The sequence below is a fragment of the Balaenoptera ricei genome, chromosome 1, assembly GCF_028023285.1.
Source record: "Balaenoptera ricei isolate mBalRic1 chromosome 1, mBalRic1.hap2, whole genome shotgun sequence".
In the NCBI taxonomy this organism is placed as follows: Eukaryota; Metazoa; Chordata; class Mammalia; order Artiodactyla; family Balaenopteridae; genus Balaenoptera; species Balaenoptera ricei.
The window spans coordinates 86767117-86780373 of NC_082639.1; positions in this window are offsets into that span (position 1 = coordinate 86767117).

The window sequence follows — 13257 nt, forward strand, 5'->3', positions numbered from 1 at the left end:
TATATTTACCTTAAAATCCATATTTTAATAATTATGAATTGTTTTTAAATTTTACTTGTAATTTACTTCAACGTGTCCTCTTTTATTAGGGGCCACCAATCTATTTTCATTCTTCTAATACTCATCTAAATGTTTTCCCACTCTCAATTTCCAATTGAGTTTGGGTAATTTGTTTTTCCTGTTATTAATTTTTCTTTTTATTTCAAATAAATTTTATTTGTCCTGATCTTGGCCACTTGTTTCAAAAGTATTAATGCATTATTAAAATATTTTGGATTTTTAGAGAAACCTACCAGCATTTATTTATGTAAATGAATCTTGAGTGTTCATTTTGGGTGAGTGGTCTGTTATGAATTTTAGTTATACTCCTTGCTCATGCACAGATTTTTGTAATAGCTTCAAAGGTGAAAATATTCCTTTCTATTTTTATGATGAATTTTGTAACAGACACTGCTAAATTTCCCTCTATAAACTTCTTTCTGTTATTTTCTATAGAATCTTAGCTGGAGAAGTATCAGCTGGAAGCATATGGGATTTCCCTTATGTAGGGTGAATCTGAAAAGGGAGCCTCACGAGTGCAGATAATTTTATCTGTTTTCTTTACTGTTGTATGGCCAGAACCTGGAATAAGTTCTAACACATAGTGGGTGCTTAAGAAATGTTTGATGAGTTAATGAAAGAGAACACATACCTGTGTGTGTGCCCCCTTTTGCCTCCTTTCTTCTTCTCAATGCTTGGAACGTGAATGTGATGCTAAAGTCCACCCTGAGCCATGGATACTTGGCGACAGAATGGAAAGTTGAAAGAAGCATGAATCTTAGAGCCACGGAATGGCTCTCCATGGCCTCCTTCCAACTTTGGATGAGAGAGAAATATAGTTCTCTCTTTTTAAGAGATTAAGGTCATTGTTATATGGAGATTTCTGTTACAGGTGAACCTCATACATATCAACGAAGCTTTACTTTTTAAAAAACAGTAGAAAGTAATCAGTCAAATTTGATGGAAAAGTCTTATGAATCTGAGGTAATAGAGTTTACTTTCGTCAAAAATAAGTTTGATAAACACTTGATAAACCTTGTCAATTTTGTATTTTCAAAATACAAAAACATTTTTGTTTCACCAAAAATGGTGAAACATGGAAGTCCTAATCAGGACATAATCTCATATCAACAATGAGGAACTATGTATTGAAACTGAAGTAAAAGAAACTTTGGGAAGAATTAAGTAGAAAGAAGCTAATATATCACGTTAAGCACTGTATTTTGATATTTAATAAGTGTGTGTATGTACACTTTAGGTGTGTAAAATTTAAAAATTCTCCATATTCAAATAAAATAAATTATATTTTATTTGTATGTATTATATATATTTGTACTCAAATAGCTACATATTGTAGCTCTATTTGAAAAAATTAAGTAAAGGATACTCATAATATTTAAGCAACAAGCTTAAAGTCATTTGGGTGGTAAGAGGCAAATTCAGATTCTGACCTGTAGCTGCAGAACTGTGTTCTTTCTTATTCATGCTAAGAGTTTGTGATAAGCAGTGAAAGAAAGACATCTAGTCTATCCAAGCCGTATCTCCACCTTGGAAACATAACATATCAGACATATCAGATTAGATTACAGTTATTAATCTCTGGGTATAAAACTTATATAATTCTAATTCAATATATTTCATCGATAACATAAGGGCATTATTAGCTTAATGGTGAAACATTTCATATAAAGAAAAAAGCCATTCACATTATCAGACCTAAACACATTTTATTGATGGCCAGCAGATTCCAGAATGAGTATATGAATGAATGAATGAATGAATGAATGAATAAATAAATAACTTTCCAGCAAGTAGTTCACTGAGAACCAGCATGGCTTAACTAAAGAAGTAAAAACAATTTGTATTAGACTCAACAAATTTCTGTTGGCTACAATGACTAAATTTGTAGATAGAAAAACTTTGTAGATACATAGTATCTGGATTTCAGCAAGTCACTGATCAAGTTTGTGGAAAAGAATGAATGATAACAATGGAATAATAGTATAGAATGAATGGGTTCAAACATGGTAAGTGGACTATATCCAAACGATTGAGTAACATGATGTAACTCAGAGCCAATACCCTTGCTTTGTAGTCACATTCTATATACACTTTCACATTGTTCCAATTAGTACAGAAAACAAATAAATTACCTTAGACAAGTGATGTTACAAGCTTCATAATGTGAGTTCAGGCCATAGGTAGAGATGATTTTGTTCTCTAAATCATTTTATATTGTCAACCTCAGTGTGATAAATAAATAATATTTTACAGCAAGTGTCTTCTGAAACTCAACTTGAATTAAGAAGAAATAACATTTTCTGAAAGTTATTAAATGGTAAGATTGTCAAAAAGCAGATTGGGATTCTTTCCTCCTTGCAGATTTCAGTCTTTTCAAAGGTGCAGATAGTGTGGTCGCTGACATTAAGCACTGGGGACCTGATACTGTGCACACAATTTTCCTCTTGAATGTCTAGCTAAGGAAATATGTGGAGCAGGTGTACAGGTTGGAAATCATATGAGCTTTTCCTAATTGCTAAAGCTGGTGGATAGCATGTTTATGTAGGTGCTGAAAGAGGGTTGAACCATTGCAGACTGATCAATCTTGCTCAATCTGCTACTTAGTGACAGTCAGAGCAACACCAGAGATCTTGAATATTGCCAGCATTGTATAGCGCAGGACAGACAATTGTCACAGTATTTCCAGCTGTCACTGAGAAACTAAGCCAGATTTAGGGATAAACGATCACAATCATTATAGTCATAGTTATTCCGGCCCCTTCATTATTAGTTCTGGATATGGCATGTTTATCTCTTAAATTAAGAATGATTTGTTCCCATGTAGTGCCTATCACTTGAGAATTTTCAACGTGCTTTATGAGCACTGGGCTGAGTTTATATCTAGCCCGGAACTTCTGCCAGAGCTCTTCTGAATCCCTCTGGAGCTCTTCTGTGTGTGCTACTATTTCCTTAATGGCACTTCTCACTCAGATCATCTCTGTGGGGATGACAAAGAATTCTGCTGAGATTTGGAGGAAAATGTGAATTTGAATTTGGAGCACTAGCTCTTTAATCCTTCCAGCCCTCTTTGAAATAAAGAAGTGATGAGAATTACTGCATCCATTTTCTAGACTGGATTTCAATGTGTTGCCATTGAAACCATCTCTGCAGAGGTGACTTGCAGGCCTTCGGCTGTCCTCCACCATATGCTGCCTCCCTGATATAAATTGAAGTGGGAAGAGAACAGAGAGATTTGGATCCCAGAGCTTGTTTCCATAAAATTAAGTAACATTTGATTTTTAGGCATTTAAAATGAATGACAGTTTCTTCTTTGTAAGGTATGGGTACCACACAAAATAGTTTGAAAATAATTGTTTGAACTCTATCCATTTAACCTTTTACTGTAGGGTTGTTTTATATATATATATATATGTATATATATATATATATATATATATATATATACACATATATACATATATATATATAAAATTTATTTTGACCCTCATTTTTTTACTTTTGAGAAAATTTGTAAGTATTACCTCTACTTTATACTCAGATAAATATTAAATTATTATTTCATAGCCATATTCCTCAACAAACATTGTTGAAACAACTGCATGCAACATACTGTACTAGGGATTGTGCATTCGGTGAATAAGTGTAGGCAAAAGTGATTAGTTTGTGTATTTTGGAAGCCAAAGTATACTTTAAAATAATGCTTTATACGCCATCTCAAAAATGCATCATAAATAAGTTGAGGTTTATATTTCACATACTTTTTTATCCTTGAAAAAGTTTCATATATATCCTCCCAACATAAATACACACGCACACACACAGACACACACACACAGAAAGTTAAAGGGAAGAAAAAAGCATTCTTGGAACTCTAGAGATAATCAGCATCAAAATCCTGACATTTTTCCCATTCTTTTCTTGTGTTATAAACATACCACTTCTGTCAGTTATTGCTAGATATTTTTTCAAATGCAGACTTATCCTTCTACCAAAATGGAAATGCCATTAAAAAAACTTTAGTTTTTTAAACATCAGTGTGATGGATTTTTAAATGTTTGTTCATCAATAATATCCCATCACTGGGACTGCACTGAAAAAGCAAAAAATTCTATTTGTTTTTTGGGAGTGCTGGATGCTATAATGGCCCAATGGCTAATTGCTCTATAAAACCCAGAGGCAGTATTCCTTACACACCACATTCTCAGAATGCAGAATTTGATTAATTCATGCTGGATGGTAGACTATCATAAGGCATGACATTTCATCCAGACAAATGAAAACTGGTTGAAAAAAAACTGTGTGCAAAAGCGTTGAAAAACAAGAACTGGAAGGGTCAAAGGGCAATGGGAAAAAAGCTATTTGACAGTTAGCTCATATTTACCTTATAAATTTTTTAATAATGGTTGATGCATTTTAATCTCTGACTGTCTTACACTACAAAGTGTAAGTCAATGTATAAGCTAATTGCAGCAAGCAAAAGTGGTATTTAATGCACTGGACACTTTCACTATCAAAGTGTTGTATCTCTAATTAGTGTTTGTACCTGATGTGACAGCAGTTTATAGAGCACCAAAATAGTTCCTAATTTGTCAAGTGGGTCTGAAGCTGATGGCAGCTTTCTGATCATCTCCCTCGCCGCAGGACCTGAAAGCACCTTCAAAAAGCTTTCTCTCATTGATCTTTAGTCAGATGCTGACCGAAAAGCAGACAGCCCTGCCAGAAAGAAGATAGATAGGTGCTGCACTAGCATGAAAAACACTGCACCCTTAATGAAAAAGGTTCCTGCTTATAACTCATGTGTGTGTACAAACACATCCACACAGGGGGTTTCAATGGGGATAGCAATACTGGAAATTAAGGGGAATGCATTTGCTATTTTTTCATTCTTCTTACAAAGAATTGCCCACCATGAATGTCTGGAATGCACTAAGCAGGCTGTTTGTTAGTTCCCGCATAGTTTCTTTTTTGTCTGTCACCAAGGTGGAATGTTTTAATGATTAACTTATAATTTTTAGAAAGTCAGTGAGCTAATGCAGCTACATAAGATAAATACCAAGTTGTGGTGCTGTTCTAAGCATAAACAAAGGATTATCTGATATAAATTTTGAACTTGTTATAAGAACATATATTCTACAAATTAAAATCTCATCTTGTGTTTTGTAACAATCCCCCCCCCCCCCCACAACGCTGTCCTTCTGATGCTAAGGGATGATGTTGCCCATAATAGTCTATCAATGATATATTTGTATTTTGGAATGGTTTATATAATATGAAAAATATCCAAGAAAAGTTACAGTATGCATTTGTCAAATACTTTTTAATTTGTCAGGCTAACAGAATGTATTACTAAAGATAACACGATGATTATCCCACCCACATCACATCTCAGCATCAGAGTCCTGGGGGCACTACACCAGGGAAACCATTTAGCAACTTGAAAAGGGCACACTTTCAGCATTTATGGGGACCAGTTCATTGAAAAATGCAATCACCACGTCCTTAAGGAGAGAATGAGTTGTGATTAGCAAGTTCAACCACCCAATTTTGTCCCTTACTAACCTTGGTGCTCAAGGTTTATTTCTTATAAATTGATTCTGAGAATCACAAGTAGCTTTTCTCTGTTAACTCCCAATCATTTCCAAGTGAATTGTAGTTTGAGATAAATTATGGGGGAAGACTGCATACAATTTAGCTGACTAAAACAGGGGAGATTCAAGCTCAACATGACAAAAATCATAATCTCTCTTCCCATTCCCCATTCTTATTACCTTCCTGTGTTTCATAGATTGGGAGAGGGTCCATTCTCTTACAAAAATCAGAAAGCTGGGAGCGTTTTTTGGCCTGTATTTTCCTCACCTATATTCCCCTTATCAAGCCATACCCAATCCTTCTCTAAGTCTTAGATTTATCAGTTATTAGTTCTCAAATCTATCTACTACTCTCCATTGACACCAGCCTAATTTACCATCATCTGTAACTGATACTGCAAGGACCTCTTTTTTTTTTTTTTTTTTTTAAACATCTTTATTGGAGTATAATTGCTTTACAATGGTGTGTTAGTTTCTGCTTTATAACAAAGTGAATCAGTTATACATATACATATGTTCCCATATCTCTTCCCTCTTGCATCTCCCTCCCTCCCACCCTCCCTATCCCACCCCTCTAGGTGGTCACAAAGCACCGAGCTGATCTCCCTGTGCTATGCGGTTGCTTCCCACTAGCTATCTATTTTACATTTGGTAGTGTATATATGTCCATGACACTCTCTCACCCTGTCACATCTTACCCCTCCCCCTCCCCATATCCTCAAGTCCATTCTCTAGTAGGTCTGTGTCTTTATTCCCGTCTTGCCACTAGGTTCTTCATGACCTTTATTTTCCCTTACATTCCACATATATGTGTTAGCATACTGTATTTGTTTTTCTCTTTCTGAGTTACTTCACTCTGTATGACACACTCTAACTCCATCCACCTCACTACAAATACCTCCATTTCATTTCTTTTTATGGCTGAGTAATATTCCATTGTATATATGTGCCACATCTTCTTTATCCATTCATCCAATGATGGACACTTAGGTTGCTCCCATGTCCTGGCTATTGTAAATAGAGCTGCAATGAACATTTTGGTACATGACTCTTTTTGAATTATGGTTTTCTCAGGGTATATGCTCATTAGAGGGATTGCTGGGTCGTATGGTAGTTCTATTTTTAGTTTTTTAAGGAACCTCCATACTGTTCTCCATAGTGGCTGTATCAATTTACATTCCCACCAACAGTGCAAGAGTGTTCCCTTTTCTCCACACCCTCTCCAGCATTTATTGTTTCTAGATTTTTTGATGATGGCCATTCTGACTGGTATGAGATGATATCTCATTGTAGTTTTGATTTGCATTTCTCTAATGATTAATGATGTTGAGCATTCTTTCATGTGTCTGTTGGCAATCTGTATATCTTCTTTGGAGAAATGTCTATTTAGGTCTTCTGCCCATTTTTGGATTGGGTTGTTTGTTTTTTTGTTATTGAGCTGCATGAGCTGCTTGTAAATCTTGGAGATTAATCCTTTGTCAGTTGCTTCATTTGCAAATATTTTCTCCCATTCTGAGGGTTGTCTTTTGGTCTTGTTTATGGTTTCCTTTGCTGTGCAAAAGCTTTTAAGTTTCATTAGGTTCCATTTGTTTATTTTTGTTTTTATTTCCATTTCTCTAGGAGCTGGGTCCAAAAGGATCTTGCTGTGATTTATGTCATAGAGTGTTCTGCCTATGTTTTCCTCTAAGAGTTTGATAGTGTCTGGCCTTACACTTAGGTCTTTAATCCATTTTGAGTTTATTTTTGTGTATGGTGTCAGGGAGTGTTCTAATTTCATACTTTTACATGTACCTGTCCAGTTTTCCCAGCACCACTTATTGAAGAGGCTGTTTTTTCTCCACTGTGTATGCTTGCCTCCTTTATCAAAGATAAGGTGACCATATGTGCATGGGTTTATCTCTGGGATTTCTATCCTGTTCCATTGATCTATATTTCTGTTTTTGTGCCAGTACCAAACTGTCCTGATTACTGTAGCTTTGTAATATAGTCTGAAGTCAGGGAGCCTGATTCCTCCAGCTCCATTTTTCGTTCTCAAGATTGCTTTGGCTATTCGGGGTCTTTTGTGTTTCCATACAAATTGTGAAATTTTTTGTTCTAGTTCTGTGAAAAATGCCATTGGTAGTTTGATAGGGATTGCATTGAATCTGTAGATTGCTTTGGATAGTAGAGTCATTTTCACAATGCTGATTCTTCCAATCCAAGAACATGGTATATCTCTCCATCTATTTGTATCATCTTTAATTTCTTTCATCAGTGTCTTATAATTTTCTGCATACAGGTCTTTTGTCTCCTTAGGTAGGTTTATTCCTAGATATTTTATTCTTTTTGTTACAATGGTAAACAGGAGTGTTTTCTTAATTTCACTTTCAGATTTTTCGTCATTAGTGTATAGAAATGCAAGAGATTTCTGTGCATTAATTTTGTATCCTGCTACTTTACCAAATTCATTGATTAGCTCTAGTAGTTTTCTGGTAGCATCTTTAGGATTCTCTATGTATAGTATCATGTTATCTGCAAACAGTGACAGCTTTGCTTATTCTTTTCCAATTTGGATTCCTTTTATTTCTTTTTCTTCTCTGATTGCTGTGGCTAACACTTCCAAAACTATGTTGAATAATAGTGGTGAGAGTGGGCAACCTTGTCTTGTTCCTGATCTTAGTGGAAATGGTTTCAGTTTTTCACCATTGAGGACAATGTTGGCTGCGGGTTTGTCATATATGGCCTTTATTATGTTGAGGAAAGTTCCCTCTATGCCTACTTTCTGCAAGGCTTTTATCATAAATGGGTGTTGAATTTTGTCGAAAGCTTTTTCTGCATCTATTGAGATGATCATATGGTTTTTCTCCTTCAATTTGTTAATATGATGTATCACGTTGATTGATTTGCGTATATTGAAGAATCCTTGCATTCCTGAAATAAACCCCACTTGATCATGGTGTATGACCCTTTTAATGTGCTGTTGGATTCTGTTTGCTAGTATTTTGTTGAGGATTTTTGTATCTATGTTCATCAGTGATATTGGCCTGTAGTTTTCTTTCTTTGTGACATCTTTTTCTGGTTTTGGTATCAGGGTGATGGTGGCCTCATAGAATGAGTTTGGGAGTGTTCCTCCCTCTGCAATATTTTGGAAGAGTTTGAGAAGGATAGGTGTTAGCTCTTCTCTAAATGTTTGATAGAATTCACCTGTGAAGCCATCTGGTCCTGGGCTTTTGTTTGTTGGAAGGTTTTTAATCACAGTTTCAATTTCAGTGCTTGTGATTGGTCTGTTCATATTTTCTATTTCTTCCTGGTTCAGTCTCGGCAGTTTGTGCATTTCTAAGAATCTGTCCATTTCTTCCAGGTTGTCCATTTTATTGGCATAGAGTTGCTTGTAGTAATCTCTCATGATCGTTTGTATTTCTGCAGTGTCAGTGGTTACTTCTTCTTTTTCATTTCTAATTCTATTGATTTGAGTCTTCTCCCTTTTTTTCTTGATGAGTCTGGCTAATGGTTTATCAATTTTGTTTATTTTCTCAAAGAACCAGCTTTTAGTTTTATTGATCTTCGCTACTGTCTCCTTCATTTCTTTTTCATTTATTTCTGATCTGATCTTTATGATTTCTTTCCTTCTGCTAGCTTTGGGGTTTTTTTGTTCTTCTTTCTCTAATTGCTTTAGGTGAAAGGTTAGGTTGTTTTTTCAAGATGTTTCCTGTTTCTTGAGGTAGGCTTGTATTGCTATAAACTTCCCTCTTAGCACTGCTTTTGCTGCATCCCATAGGTTTTGGGTGGTCGTGTCTCCATTGTCATTTGTTTCTAGGTATTTTTTGATTTCCCCTTTGATTTCTTCAGTGATCACTTCGTTATTAAGTAGTGTATTGTGTAGCCTCCATGTGTTTGTATTTTTTGCAGATCTTTTCCTGTAATTGATATCTAGTCTCATAGCATTGTGGTCGGAAAAGATACTTGATACGATTTCAATTTTCTTAAATTTACCAAGGCTTGATTTATTACCCAAGATATGATCTATCCTGGAGAATGTTCCATGAGCACTTGAGAAAAATGTGTATTCTGTTGTTTTGGGGTGGAATGTCTTATAAATATCAATTAAGTCCATCTTGTTTAATGTATCATTTAAAGCTTGTGTTTCCTTATTTATTTTCATTTTGGTTGATCTGTCCATTGGTGAAAGTGGGGTGTTAAAGTCCCCTACTATGATTGTGTTGCTGTCGATTTCCCCTTTTATGGCTGTTAGTATTTGCCTTATGTATTGAGGTGCTCCTATGTTGGGTGCATAAATATTTACAATTGTTATACCTTCCTCTTGGATCGATCCCTTGATCATTATATAGTGTCCTTCTTTGTCTCTTGTAATAGTCTTTATTTTAAAGTCTATTTTGTCTGATATGAGAATTGCTACTCCAGCTTTCTTTTGATTTCCATTTGCATGGAATATCTTTTTCCATCCCCTCACTTTCAGTCTGTATGTGTCTCTAGGTCTGAAGTGGGTCTCTTGTAGACAGAATATATATGGGTCTTGTTTTTGTATCCATTCAGCCAGCCTGTGTCTTTTGGTGGGAGCATTTAATCCATTTACATTTAAGGTAATTATCGATATGTATGTTCCTATTCCCATTTTCTTAAATGTTTTGGGTTTGTTATTGTAGGTGTTTTCCTTCTCTTTTGTTTCTTGCCTAGAGAAGTTCCTTTAGCATTTGTTGTAAAGCTGGTTTGGTGGTGCTGAACTCTCTCAGCTTTTGCTTGTCTGTAAAGGTTTTAATTTCTCCATCAAATCTGAATGAGATCCTTGCTGGGTAGAGTAATCTTGGTTGTAGGTTTTTCTCTTTCATCACTTTAAATATGTCCTGCCACTCCCTTCTGGCTTGCAGAATTTCTGCTGAAAGATCAGCTGTTAACCTTATGGGGATTCCCTTGTGTGTTATTTGTTGTTTTTCCCTTGCTGCTTTTAATATGTTTTCTTTATATTTAATTTTTGATTGTTTGATTAATATGTGTCTTGGCATGTTTCTCCTTGGGTTTATCCTGTATGGGACTCTCTGTGCTTCCAGGATTTGATTAACCATTTCCTTTCCCATATTAGGGAAGTTTTCAACTATAATCTCTTCAAATATTTTCTCAGTCCCTTTCTTTTTCTCTTCTTCTTCTGGGACCCCTATAATTCGAATGTTGGTGCGTTTAATGTTGTCCCAGAGGTCTCTGAGACTGTCCTCAGTTCTTTTCATTCTTTTTTCTTTATTCTGCTCTGCAGTAGTTATTTCCACCATTTTATCTTCCAGGTCACTTATCCTTTCTTCTGCCTCAGTTATTCTGCTATTGATCCCATCTAGAGTATTTTTAATTTCATTTATTGTGTTTTTCATCGTTGCTTGGTTCCTCTTTAGTTATTCTACGTCCTTGTTAAATGTTTCTTGCATTTTGTCTATTCTATTTCCAAGATTTTGGATCATCCTTACTATCATTATTCTGAATTATTTTTCAGGTAGACTACCTATTTCCTCTTCATTTGTTAGGTCTGGTGTGTTTTGACCCTGCTCCTTCATCTGCTGTGTGTTTTTCTGTCTTTTCATTTTGCTTATCTTACTGTGTTTGAGGTCTCCTTTTCACAGGCTGCAGGTTCGTAGTTCCCATTGTTTTTGATGTCTGTCCCCAGTGGCTAAGGTTGGTTCAGTGGGTTGTGTAGGCTTCCTAGTGGAGGGAACTAGTGCCTGTGTTCTGGTGGATGAGGCTGGATCTTGTCTTTCTGGTGGGCACGTCCACGTCTGGTGGTGTGTTTTGGGGTGTCTGTGGCCTTATTATGATTTTAGGCAGCCTCTCTGCTAATGGGTGGGGTTGTGTTCCTGTCTTGCTAGTTGTTTGGCGTAGGGTGTCCAGCACTGTAGCTTGCTGGTCGTTGAGTGGAGCTGGGTCTTAGCACTGAGGTGGAGATCTCTGGGAGATTTTCACTGTTTGATATTACGTGGAGCTGGGAGGTAGCTTGTGGACCAGTGTCCTGAACTTGGCTCTACCACCTCAGAGGCCCAGCCCTGATGCCTGGCTGGATCACCAAGAGCCTGTCATCCACACAGCTCAGAATAAAAGTGAGAAAAAAAAGAAAGAAAGAAAGAAAGAAAGAAGAAGACAGAATAAAATAAAATAAAATGAAATAGAGAAAAATAAAATAAATTTATTAAAATAAAAAATAATTATTAAAAACAATTTTTTTAAAGTAGTAAAAAAAAAAAAGAAAGAAAGAAAGAAGAGAGCAACCAAACCAGAAAACAAATCCACCAGTGATAACAATCTCTGAAACCTATACAAAAAATAATAATAAATAAAAGGACAGACAGAACCCTAGGACAAATGGTAAAAGCAAAGCTATATACAGACAAAATCTCATACAGAAGCATATGCATACACACTCACAAAAAGAGAAAAAAGGAAAAATATATATATATCGTTGCTCCCAAAGTCCACCTCCTCAATTTGGGATGATTCGTTGTCTATTCAGGTATTCCACAGATGCAGGCACATCAAGTTGATTGTGGAGATTTAATCCACTGCTGAGGCTGCTGGGAGAGATTTCCCTTTCTCTTCATTGTTCGCACAGCTCCCGGGGTTCAGCTTTGGATTTGGCCCCGCCTCTTTGTGTCAGTTGCCTGAGGTCATCTGTTCTTCGCTCAGACAGGATGGGGTTAAAGGAGCAGCTGCTTCCGGGGCTCTGGCTCACTCAGGCCAGGGGGAGGGAAGGGTATGGATACGGGGCGAGCCTGCAGCGTCAGAGGCCAGTATGACGTTGCACCAGCCTGAGGCGCGCAGTGCGTTCTCCCGGGGAAGTTGTCCCCGGATCACGGGAGCCTGGCCGTGGCAGGCTGCACTGGCTCCCGGGAGGGGAGGTGTGGAGAGTGACCTGTGCTCGCACACAGGCTTCTTGGTGGCTGCAGCAGCAGCCTTAGCGTCTCATGACCATCTCTGGGGTCTGCGCTGATAGCCGCGGCTCGCACCCGTCTCTGGAGCTTTTTAAAGCGGCGCTCTTAGTCCCCTCTCCTCGTGCACCAGGAAACAAAGAGGCAAGAAAAAGTCTCTTGCCTCTTCGGCAGCTCCAGACTTTTTCCGGGACTCCCTCCCGGCTAGCTGTGGTGCGCTAACCCCTTGAGGCTGTGTTCATGCAGCCAACCCCAGTCCTCTCCCTGCGATCCGACCAAAGCCCAAGCCTCAGCTCCCAGCCCCCGCCTGCCCTGGCGGGTGAGCAGACAAGCCTCTCGGGCTGGTGAGTGCTGGTCGGCACCGATCCTCCATGCGGGAATGTCTCCGCTTTGCCCTCCGCACCCCTGTGGCTGCGCTCTCCTCTGTGGCTCTGAAGCTTCCCCCCTCTGCCACCCACAGTCTCCGCCCGCAAAGGGGCTCTTAGTGTGTGGAAACCTTTCCTCCTTCACAGCTCCCTCCCACTGGTGCAGGTCCCGTCCCTATTCTTTTGTCTCTGTTATTTCTTTTTTCTTTTGCCCTACCCAGGTATGTGGGGAGTTTCTTGCCTTTGGGGAGGTCTGAGGTCTTCTGCCAGCGTTCAGTAGGTGTTCTGTAGGAATTGTTCCACATGTAGATGTATTTCTGATGTATTTGTGGGGAGGAAGGTGAT